Source organism: Desmodus rotundus, chromosome 12 (assembly GCF_022682495.2).
Source record: "Desmodus rotundus isolate HL8 chromosome 12, HLdesRot8A.1, whole genome shotgun sequence".
NCBI lineage: Eukaryota > Metazoa > Chordata > Mammalia > Chiroptera > Phyllostomidae > Desmodus > Desmodus rotundus.
Window position 1 is genome coordinate 44,695,085 of NC_071398.1, and position 10,818 is coordinate 44,705,902.

General features: G+C 48.1%; 1 long non-coding RNA gene across 1 annotated transcript; it reads left to right on the forward strand.

Annotated features, from left to right (window-relative positions):
* The first annotated feature begins 1,704 nt into the window (after positions 1-1,704).
* On the forward strand, positions 1,705-4,976 carry LOC128779588 (uncharacterized). The gene is made up of 3 exons (XR_008425632.1): positions 1,705-1,737; positions 4,452-4,592; positions 4,859-4,976. It is a non-coding gene; the product is annotated as an uncharacterized lncRNA (long non-coding RNA).
* The last annotated feature ends 5,842 nt before the right edge of the window (positions 4,977-10,818 follow it).

Consider the following 10,818-nt stretch of genomic DNA (forward strand, 5'->3'; position numbering starts at 1 on the left):
TAGCTCATTCCTTGGAACCAGAGGTCCCCGGAGTCCAGGCTGCGCCCGTTTCTGGCCAAGCAGACAGCGTTTCAGTGGAAGTATCTCTCTGCTCTTTCATCTGTAAAACGAGGAGAAGGCTGTGGGGAATACAGAGAGTAGAGACGGAGGTTTTAAAGACTCACCGCTGTGACAGGACAAAGCAGAAACCCATCCAGAGCCGGCTAGCCTGTATAGCACGGTGTAAGTGCCCATGCGTTTACCCTAAACTGACCCTAACCGCAGGACCAGGAGGCTCGGCTTGGCGGCAGCACAGCTGAAACAGTTTCGGGGTCAGAAACAGTGCCACTCCCCCACCCCCCAACAAAGGCAGAGTTATTTTAGAGGCTCAGTTTCTGGAGCCAGAAGAACTGAACTACTTCTTTTCTTTTCTTTTTTAAAAAATGCATTGATTTTAGAGAGAGAGGAAGGTGGAGAGAGAGAGAGACAGTGAGCGTGAGAGAAATGACTTGTTCCACTTATTCATGCACTCACTGGTTGATTCTTATCTGTGCCCTGACTGGGGATCAAACCCACAACTTTGGCCTATTGGGATGAGGCTCTAACCCACTTAGCTAGGCAGGCAAAGCTAGAAAAAAAAATTTTTTTAATGTTGACATCAGCCCCCGCTGGTGTGCCTCAGTGGACTGAGTGCAGGCCTGAGAACCAAAGGGTCTCAGGTTCTATTCCCAGTCAGGGCACATGCCTGGGTTGTGGGCCAGGTCCCCAGTAGGGGGCGCACAAGAGGCAACCACACATCGATGTTTCCCTCCCACTCTTTCTCCCTTCCTTCCCTTCTCTCTAAAAATAATTAAATAAATCTTTAAAAAATGTTTAAAATTCTTATAAATGTTGACATCTTGTTAGCTACTTTCTCAAGAGCAGGGCCACTATCAGCTAACACGATGCCTAATCACCACCTAGTAGCTCCCAGTTCAAGTCTGACGCAAATTCTACATTAACGTCACATGGACGAGGAGGAAAGTGAGACACAGGCTTTCGGTCACCACACGGGTGTGTGGCAGTTCCGACGTCATGTTAATGCTGCGTTCCCATCGCAGTCTCCGAAGTCGGACTCCTAGAATGCAACCTCGCTCCCACCAGTCAGGGGTCACATCACTTCCAGTCTTTCTCAGTTGCCTGTGACCTCTCAACTGTGAACCTCTGAGGGATGGAAGGAGAAGAGAGCCCTCAATTATAATCTCTCCTCCATGGTGCGGCGGTGAAGGTCCACTGAGGACAATGACTGGGACAGAGGAATGGCTCTCGCACTGAACAAATAGGTTGTTTTCCTGAAATGTTGACATGGGCAAAAGCTAGGACGGTCCCTCTAATGTGCAGACTTGTGGCATTTCAACCATGGGTGGGGGGGCGGCGGCGGGAGTTGCCTGACATTGGGTTTATTCTGACTTACTCAGAGAAAGACCTTTGGATGGGTCGGAGCTCATACTGAGCTAATGGGCTGTGTTGTAGGTGGATGTGAGATCCGCTCCCCCCCCCCCCCCACCAACTCCTTTACCAGTTAGAAGGAATCATAAGTCATCCAAAATGTGCCAGCAAAACTTTTTCTGCAACAGGAGAACAATTGGCTGCATGAACTTCAAGGTACTTTTAATAGCCATTAGCTTAGGAATGGAGTATTTTTGGGAGTGGTCTTAATTTTACCCATTTTTTTTACTCTTTCAGAATTTATTGAACGTTCAAAACCTCCGATTCCAGGTAGGAATATATTTCTTTTATTTTTTTTAACTTAGGATCAATAATGGGGAATATCTTCTGTCTAAATCTTCCTCTCTCTTTTTTTTAAGTTTTTATTTATTTACTTTTAGAGAGGGGAAGGGAGGGAGAGAGAGAAACATCAATGTGTGGTTGCCTCTCACGCGCCCCCTACTGGGGACCTGACCTGGCCCGCAACCCAGGCTTGTGCCCTGACTAGGAATTGAACCCGCAACCATTTGGTTCTCTGACCCGCACTCGATCCACTGAACCACACAAGCCAGGGCTATTTCTTTATTTGTCAGCGTTTCAAATGTAAGCCCCCACCGATGAAACAATTTTATATTCCTGAAAGTTGCTTGCACTTTTCTGCTGTCTTACACTTTCCTTTGCTGAGGACAATGACTGGAACAGAGGAATGGCAAACGAAAGGCCCTCCCTGGCCCAGGCAGCCACATCCTGCATTTCAAGACCCATTCCAGCCAGCTCCCCACCCCCCCGACTTCCTCCCCTGCCCTTTCAGAAAAGATCTCTCTTCTCCTGTGGTACTAACATCAATATTTGCGGCTCTTGTTGTTTGGTTGGTTGTTTCTTTTAGCAGCCTTCTGTGCAGAGGTCTAACCTACGTGGCATAAAATTCATCCATTTTAAATGTACCATTTGATGATGTTTTAATAAATTCTCAGAGTGGTGTAAACATCAGCTCAGTCCAATTCTAGTACATTTTCGTCAACCCCCGGAAGATCTCTTGTCTTCATCTGCTGTCACCCCTACCCCCACGCAGCCGCTAGGTTGCTCGCTCTTTCTTTGGATTGGTCTTTTCTGGACACTGCGGATGTGTATGATCTTTGGTGTCTGTTTTTCAAGTCGAAACGTTAATCACGGAGCTCATGTGGGTTCACCATGGATTACTGTGTCTCAGCATCTGTTCCTGGAAGACGTGAGCGATATGTGTATATGGACGGCTGGTGCTCAACTTTAACCTATTCAGCTCTCATGACGCTGGGAGTTTTAAGAGAGAAGTAAAGATGTCGGAACACTTTATGGGGATAGTAGTCAAGCCAGTGAAAGGGGAACTTTGGTTACAGAATGTGTTGCGTGGCCCCGGCTGGTGTGGCTCAGTGGATTGAGTGCCAGCCTACAAACTGAAAGGTGGCGGGTTCGATTCCCAGTCAGGGCGCATGCCTGAGTCGCAGGTCAATGTTTCTCTCCCTCTCTTTCTCCTTCCCTTCCCCTCTCTCTAAAAATAAATAAAATCTTTTTAAAAAACAGAGTATCATGTAGCGAGGTCACTGAGTGCCAGAAATAGGCCTGGATCTTTAAGGAGAAATATGTTGATTGGTTCTTAAAGCTATTTCAATCAGCAATCACTTGTGTGGAGTTAGGCCATTAACGTCTGGAGCATATGGTGGGGAAATGTGGCACGTCAGCGCCCTTGCTTTTGGGGTCAGAAGGAAGCTATTTTCAGAGCAGCGGACGTGAGGATTTCTCGGTGTATAAGGATCGCATGCTGGGGACCAAAGTCGTCCCTGGGAAGAGCCTGTGACAGCACCCAAGTCAGGGGACTGATGTAAGGACACCCCTAGACGTGCCAGTGTTTGTAAGCTGTGCACAGAGTGTCCAGGAGAGTAAGCCCTGTAATCGCTTTTTCCATGAAGAAGTCATAGCTAATGAATAATGAACATCGTAACAACTGATGCTAATGAAATGATTAAATAATAATTTGACCTATTAAGTGATAACTATTTTAACAATATAGTTAAATAAGAGAAGAATAAAAGTTCTGACATAATTGTTAAAAATTATAATACCATTACTATTCAATAATTAATGTATACTGATAAGTAATAAAAGTTGCTAAATAATCATAACAATAAATGAATCTCATATCAAAATGATTCCAGGCTTAGGAAGGACCAACGAATATTTATTAAGCTTCTGTTTCTGTACCGGTTCCTACCAGTCGATACCCTGGGTTTAGCTTTGAACAGGTTGCCAGTGGTCATTTCTGACAAACCAGAAAAACTCTGAACAGGTCCTCACGCGTTCAGTAAGCGGAAGAAAAGGGAACTAGTGAGGAAGCTCAGCACGAATGGATCTAGCATGGTCTAGGTGTTCGAGGAAGTCCCGTGAAGGTTCACATGCGGGCTGAAGGGAAGAGGAGCAAAACAGGCAGCGGGGAGGTGGGTGTTGTTCCGCCAGGCAGAGAAGGTCCCGCCTGTGCGTCAAGACAAGCATTACGGCCACACACTCGGAGCCTTCCGAGGCCTGAGCAGAGAGAACACAAGGAGAGGCGCTCCCTGGTGAGGTGTTTTGGGGAACCAGATCGAGCAGGGCATCATAGCCACTTCAATGCTATTTGTTGTCCTGAGAACAACAGGTCAGTGGCAAGGTCAGGCTAGTATTTAAGAGAGAACATCCCGCCCTGGCTGGGTGGCTCGCTTGGCTGGAGCGTGTCCTGTGCACCAAAAAGTTGAGGGTTCGATTCCTGGTCAGGGCACATACCCAGGGTGTGGGTTTGATCCCCAGCCCAGATGTTTTCGGGAAGGCACGCAATCATGTTTTCTTTCTCACATCGGTGTCTCTCTCTCCTTCTCTACCCCCATCTCTTAAAGCAATGAAAAAATGTCCTTGAGTGAGGATTAAAATAAAAAAGAAGAAGAACGCCAATTCCCTTTGTAAGCTTGCCCCCGCTCGGCATGTTTGCTCTTTTCCAGAATTCGTTTACACTCCCTGCGTCTTTCCATTTACGTACCACGACGCGACCCACTACAACTGCATCTCCGCCCACAGCGACTATGCCTGGTGTTCCCTGGACGAGAAATTCCGAGGCCGGTGGCGGTACTGCACGGGGCAGGGTGAGCGCTCCGACTGGCCGCCGTGTCTGGGATGCCTCGGACCGAGAAGCAGTTGACAGTAGCGGCGGCCTACGTGATTTGGGGGACCTGATTTGGGGGACCGCGTACACCTGAGTCCGAATCCTGACTTTTCCACACGTTTTAACAGCTTCGAACATAGTTTCGGGCAGTCGAAAAGGCACGCGCTGTTAGCTTCCCGGGGGTCATCCGTGAGACTTACATTTCTCCATTCACGTTGCTCCCTCTGCTCCTCTCTTTCCCTGCAGACCCCCCCAAGTGCATCTTCCCTTTCACCTTCAGAGGAAAACACTTTCAGAGTTGCACGAAGGAGCACTATATTTTCAATCGTAGTTGGTGTTCGCTGACCAGAAATTACGATGCGGATGGAAAATGGAAACAATGCTCCCCTTACAAGTAAGCTGGCTGGGGAAGGATGGAGTTGAGTGGGGGCCGGGGTGGGAGGCGAATCTTAGAGATCTCTTCGAGTGGGGGGCCCTCTGGATCAACGGAAAGGGAAGTTGGGGTCTAGACGACCTGTTGATGGGTTGATTAGATCAAGGGCCAGCAAACGTTTCCTGTAATGAGTTCAATAGTGAGTATTTTAGGCTGCAAAGACCATAGGGGTCTCTCACATACTCAACGCTGCCCTGTGCCATCAAGGCGACCCCAGCAATTAAAAAAAAAAAAACGCACCACAAATTAACGTTACTGTGCTCCAACAGAACTTTATGTATAGAACTTTATAGCAATTTGAAATCTCATCATGTCAAATTTCAGGTGTCACAGAATAGTTCTTGTCTTTTGATTTTTGTTTTTGTCAACCGTTAAAGTATGAGAAAACCATTAGCTCCCAGACCGTACAGAAGCAGGTGGTGTGCGGGTTGGATTCAAACTCTGGGCTCTGGTTTGCCGGCCACTGGCTTGAATGATCTGCCCTTGACCCCGTGCCAATAAAGGAGTTCAGTTTCCTTTGAAAAGAAGATGTGGGAAGGGGAGAAGGCCTGGGCAAGAGACGCTGTAGAGTTCCTCCGTCTCCCTGCTTGAATTATAGGGAGGGTTTTCATGAGTACACGCAGTGTCTCGTTTGACCTCCGTGATGACCCCAGGAAGTGATTGTAGGCGTCATTATGCCCATAGAGATATGAGGAAACTGAGGCTTAAGAGGCTAGATTGTGTCCTAACCCAGTGTCACATTTTATCATCTTAAAGACACTTGGTGAAGAGACCACCTACTAACCAGTTCCATTAAGTAGCCCCGATGGTAGGCTCTGTGGTGAACTTCCCACCCCTTCTCTCTCTCCCCATCAAAATTGCCATTTTGTGGGTGTGCGACCAGACACTGGGGACTCCAGCATCGTAGCCAATCCGCCAGTGAGACGCGAAGCCCCCAGCCCGGCTCCGACTCGGTCATGGCTAAAATCAGCATTCATTTCTGCCCCACTCCCCACGGCTCTATGTAAGCATTTGTCAAAATGCATACGCCCACTCATTCGGAAGCGCCTTTGGGGTCACTGTCTGCAACATCAGTGACACCCAGATAAAGACCCTTGTGGGACATTTTCTTCTAATCTGGGCTGAGTAACTGCTTCTTCCCTCTCTGCCTTGAAACCTTTCTGGTCGGGCTTCCAGGAAAGTCTCAGCCCTATTAGGGACCCAGACACAGCAGCTGTGTTGTTCTGTACAGGCAAGCAGTTCTACTTCCTCCCGGAGCCTGACCCTGACCCTGACCCTCCAACCCACATCTGCCTTTGTTGAACCTGAACCTTCTCTGGAGCTTGGCCAATAGTCAAGCCCTGAGCTGGTCTGCACATGCGCTCCTCGGTAAGACGCCAGGAAGGGTCTGTGGCCTCCACACATGCCTTTCGATTGCCTGTTACTCACCTGAAGCCTTTGATTACCTTAGGGTATCAGTGGTGCTTAGCTACAGGCAATCAATTCATTATATAGTTGCCGTTTCCTGGGACTTCTCAACTTCCGGAAACACTGGACCAGCTTGTGGGTATCCCTTCACTGGGACACCATCCAGTTCAAGTTCAGCGAGAGTGTTAACAGTTGGACCACCTCCTGGAGCCAGGGCCTGTGTGGCCTTTGCCTGCCCCCAGGGATGGGGTCTCCTTGCCACCACAGGTTGGGAGTGACCCAGCTCCGAGTCCCCATCATGTGCCTCCTCTCCTGGACCGCTCCCAGAACCGCCACACGCTGGATTCTCAGCAGTGGACATGCCACCTCTCCCTCCCTTCTTTCTTCCCTCCTTCTTTTCTTTTTTACTGCTTTGGCCCAGAAAGTTTAAGGCAGCTGATGAAAATAACTAGGTAATAATAATAAAATGAGTAGATTAAAAATCTAGGAAATTCAGAGTAATATAGCAAGAGGTCAAGTTAGCAGTGCACACTTTGTACAGGGTGAGACTGTACAGAGCTGAGCTTCCTAGCAGCCAAGTAAATATGAATACATGTTTAGTTCCATTAAATACATTGTCCACAATGTTGAAATCCTACTTTGTAGAGAAGACTTTCAGGGGGATTAGTTGTTTGTTGATTTTAAAGAGAGAGGGAGGGATGAGAGAGAGAGACAAACACATCATTTGGTTGCCTCTCCCATGCCCCCAACAGGGGACCCAGCACACAACGCAGGCATGTGCCCTGACCGGGAATTGAACCGGTGACCTTTCAGTTTGTAGGACGACACTCATCCCACTGAGCCACACCAGCCAAGGCTGTCATATGTTTTGACCTTCATTATGGAGAGTTTTCCATGTGAATGCAGAAATCTACCTCATCTTTCCTCATGCTTTCCCCAAATTTCAAACTATGGATATACTATTCCCCTATTAAAGCATACTTCGCCCTGGCTGGTGTGGCTCAGTGGATTGAGTGCCGGCCTATGAACCAAAGGGTTACAGGTTTGATTCCCACTCAGGGCACATGCCTGGGTTGTGGGCCAGGTGCCTAGCAGGGGACATGTGAGAGGCAACCACACACTGATGTTTCTTTTCCTCTCTTTCTCCCTCCCTCCCTCCCTCCCCCTCTCTAAAAGCAAATAAATAAAATCTTTAAAGCATAATTTGATGGGTTTTAATACTTTGATACGACCATGACCAAAGGGGTACCTTCCACACTGATTTTTGAGTAACCGTGTGAGGGTGTTTTTGTCTGATTTTTGATCATCTGAGTGAAGTCACCAGGTCAGTGGATATGTACAGTTAAGTGTACGTGCATTAGATTTTAAATTATTCTAAATCATCCTCAGTCAACATATGAGACTGCCCACTTTTAACAACTTCCTTGACCCTGACAACGAAAATTTAATAAATTTGCTCCAAATAACGGACGGCATAGCTTATGTTAAAATGTTCCATTTTAAAAACCAAGCCATACAATAATCAACAATGACGTGTTGTATTTGAGAGAAATAAATACTTCCACCGTCCCCAGGCCACTGCTCCCTAACGCCCTTCTGTCCCTCCCCTGTTCCATGCACTCATGCTTGGTCCTTGGGGGTAGACCAGATCTCCCACCAAGGAGAGCGGCTCATCCTGGAGGCTGAAAGACTGGTCCTGACCCTCACGCCTGTTTTTTCTTCCACAGTCTGTAGATCAGTCTTGGCATTCCTGAAGGGTCAGAGGTTATAGGATTCCTCAGCTGCCTGTCAAAACAAAGCCTTTCCCTGACCACTCTGGCCAGTGAAGAAGTGATTGCTCTTCACGTGGGCGACGCCTTTTCTCCAAACAAGGCGCAGCCAAAGCTCCATGGTGACCGATGCAGCGCTGGACGTGGTGGGGACCCAGCAGGGCATTTGTGGGGAAGAACTTGCATTCAAATCCAGGTCCTGGTGAATCGCTTCCAGTATACGGGGTTCGGCAGAAGTCCCGCCTGCTTGAGTGTGGTTGCTAGGGTGGTAAGATGGGTATAATAATTTATAGATTCCATTTGAACATTTCACCGAAAATGTCACATGATTGTTGTTACAGAATTTCACACTTATGATTTTGTAAAAAAAGGGGGGCGTTATTTGTGCCAGACCCTGTAGATAGTCTTTGGCAAGTCAACGAAATTCTCAGAGAAACTCAAGCTTCCCCTCATACATATAATCCTTAAAATTTCTAATTAAAGTACGATGTAGCCCTGGCTGGTGTGGCTGAGTAGATTGAGCGCTGGCCTGCAAACTGAAAGGTGGTCAGGTTAATTCCCAGTCAGGGCACGTGCCTGGGTTAGGGGCCAGGTCCCCAGTAGGGGGCGGGCGAGAGGCAACCGATTGATGTATTACTTACACATGGATGTTTCCCTCTTTCTCCCTCCCTTCCCGTCTCTCTAAAAATGAACAAATAAAATCTTTTTGAAAAGAATCTATGGTGCTCTGTGTACTGATGAGAGCTGTTATGAATGTCCTTACATTCCAGAAGGTAGGGAGCAGTTTGATGCCTTGTTTGAGCTCTCAGAGGCCTGAACATTCTGTTCAGAGATGGGACTCTCTCTGCGCGGACCATTGAACGGCCCATCACGGTGCCCTGGGGGCGGACGACGGCCTCCGGCCTGGTCTCTGCTCCACTGGCTCCCTGCTCTGACGTTTGCGTGCACTCAGTCTCCCCGACAGGGGTACTCGCATATCCTGCAGGTGCTGGGGCGGGGCTGTTGGAGTAAAAATATCTGGATTTTTTTTCAGACTCAACAGTTTTGTGCTGTAAACATCAATATAAGCAGAGCCACTTTAACATGGAGCCAGAGCGGCCACCTTAGAGGAACAGGTCTTGTGCCTCAAACCTCTGGATGTTAAAACTGGGCAAAGCGACCTAGAACAGGGCCTGAAGCAAACAGTTCTTTGCAAAGGTAACAAGAAAGCAGATATTATGACTCCTGGACTGATGACTACTGGACTGAATATTTAAAACATTGTTTAGAAATAAGATCACTACACCCTGGCTGGTGTGGCTCAGTGGATTGAGTGCCAGCCTTCAAACCAAGGGGTCGCCGGTTCGATTCCCAGTCGGGGCACATGCCTGGGTTGTGGGCCAGGTCCCTAGTAGGGGGCACATGAGAGGCAACCACACATTGATGTTTCTCTCCCTCCCTTCCCCCTGTCTAAAAATAAATAAATAAAATCTTTAAAAAAATTAGCATCGCTTTTAGCTTATAGATGCCAAGAGATACCTCATTGTCTTTTGTCTCCTACTCAGAACACTTTTTTTGCCTTCTGCCTGAATCAACGCTTCCCCAGTAGCTATTCCTCTTTTTGTTCGTTTGATCTGAAATAAACACTTGTTGGCCCTCACTTGGAAAGCCCTTTTGTTTTTAGGTTAATGGTGTGTTAGTTTTGTATGTGCGGTTTGAGGATCGTATGGAATAGAAGCTCTGAATTCTGCACTGAGAACTTGCTGTTCCTGGAGGATGTCCTTCCCTCCCAGCTCCTTACACAGCCTAGACTCCGAGACCTCCACCCGGGTCGTGTGAGATTCTGAGTGGTGTCAGCTTCGGCTCTGCACGTCGGAACTGATGGGCGTTACAGGGCGAGGAAGATGCCTGTAGCTCCGGAGGGAGCCATGTGGCGTGGGATCAGAGAACACTGTGTCCGTGGCCAAGGCTGCTAGTACCAATCGACACAACCTTGGGGGCGTAAATCAACAGAAGCTTATTCTCTTACAGTGGTGGGGGCCAGAAGCCCAAATCAAGGTGCACGCATGTGTGTGCCCCCTCTGAAGGCCCGAGGGGAGGGTCTGTCCGTGTCTCTTCCAGCTTCTGGTGGCTGCAGGCATTCCGCGGCTTGTGAATGCAATCCCGGCCTCTGTCTCCACATGACTTTCTCCTCTGCATGTCTGTCTTTTCCTCTTCTGTCTCTCCCTTTTAAAAAAGGATTTTATGTATTTATTTTTAGAAGGAGGAAGGGAGAGAGAAAGAGAAGGAGAGAGACACTGCCTCTCGCATGCCCACAGCTGGGGACCTGGCCTGCAGCCCAGGCATCTGCCCCGACTGGATTCATGTGTCGTTGTCCTGATTTTGTTGAATTTTCTTCCTTAAGGATGTGGGTTCCATCCCCAGCTGGGGTGCATATGGGAAGCAACCAATGGGTGATTGTCTCTCACATCGATGTTTCTCTCTCTCTCTCTCAACAGCAGTAAAACATATCCTTGGGTGAGGACTTAAGTAAATAAATATCACCTCCTCTTGGCACTTCGCCTGTCTCCTAAGTCTTAGTGAGCTGCTCTTCCATGTGTTTTTATAGGTCCCTTCAC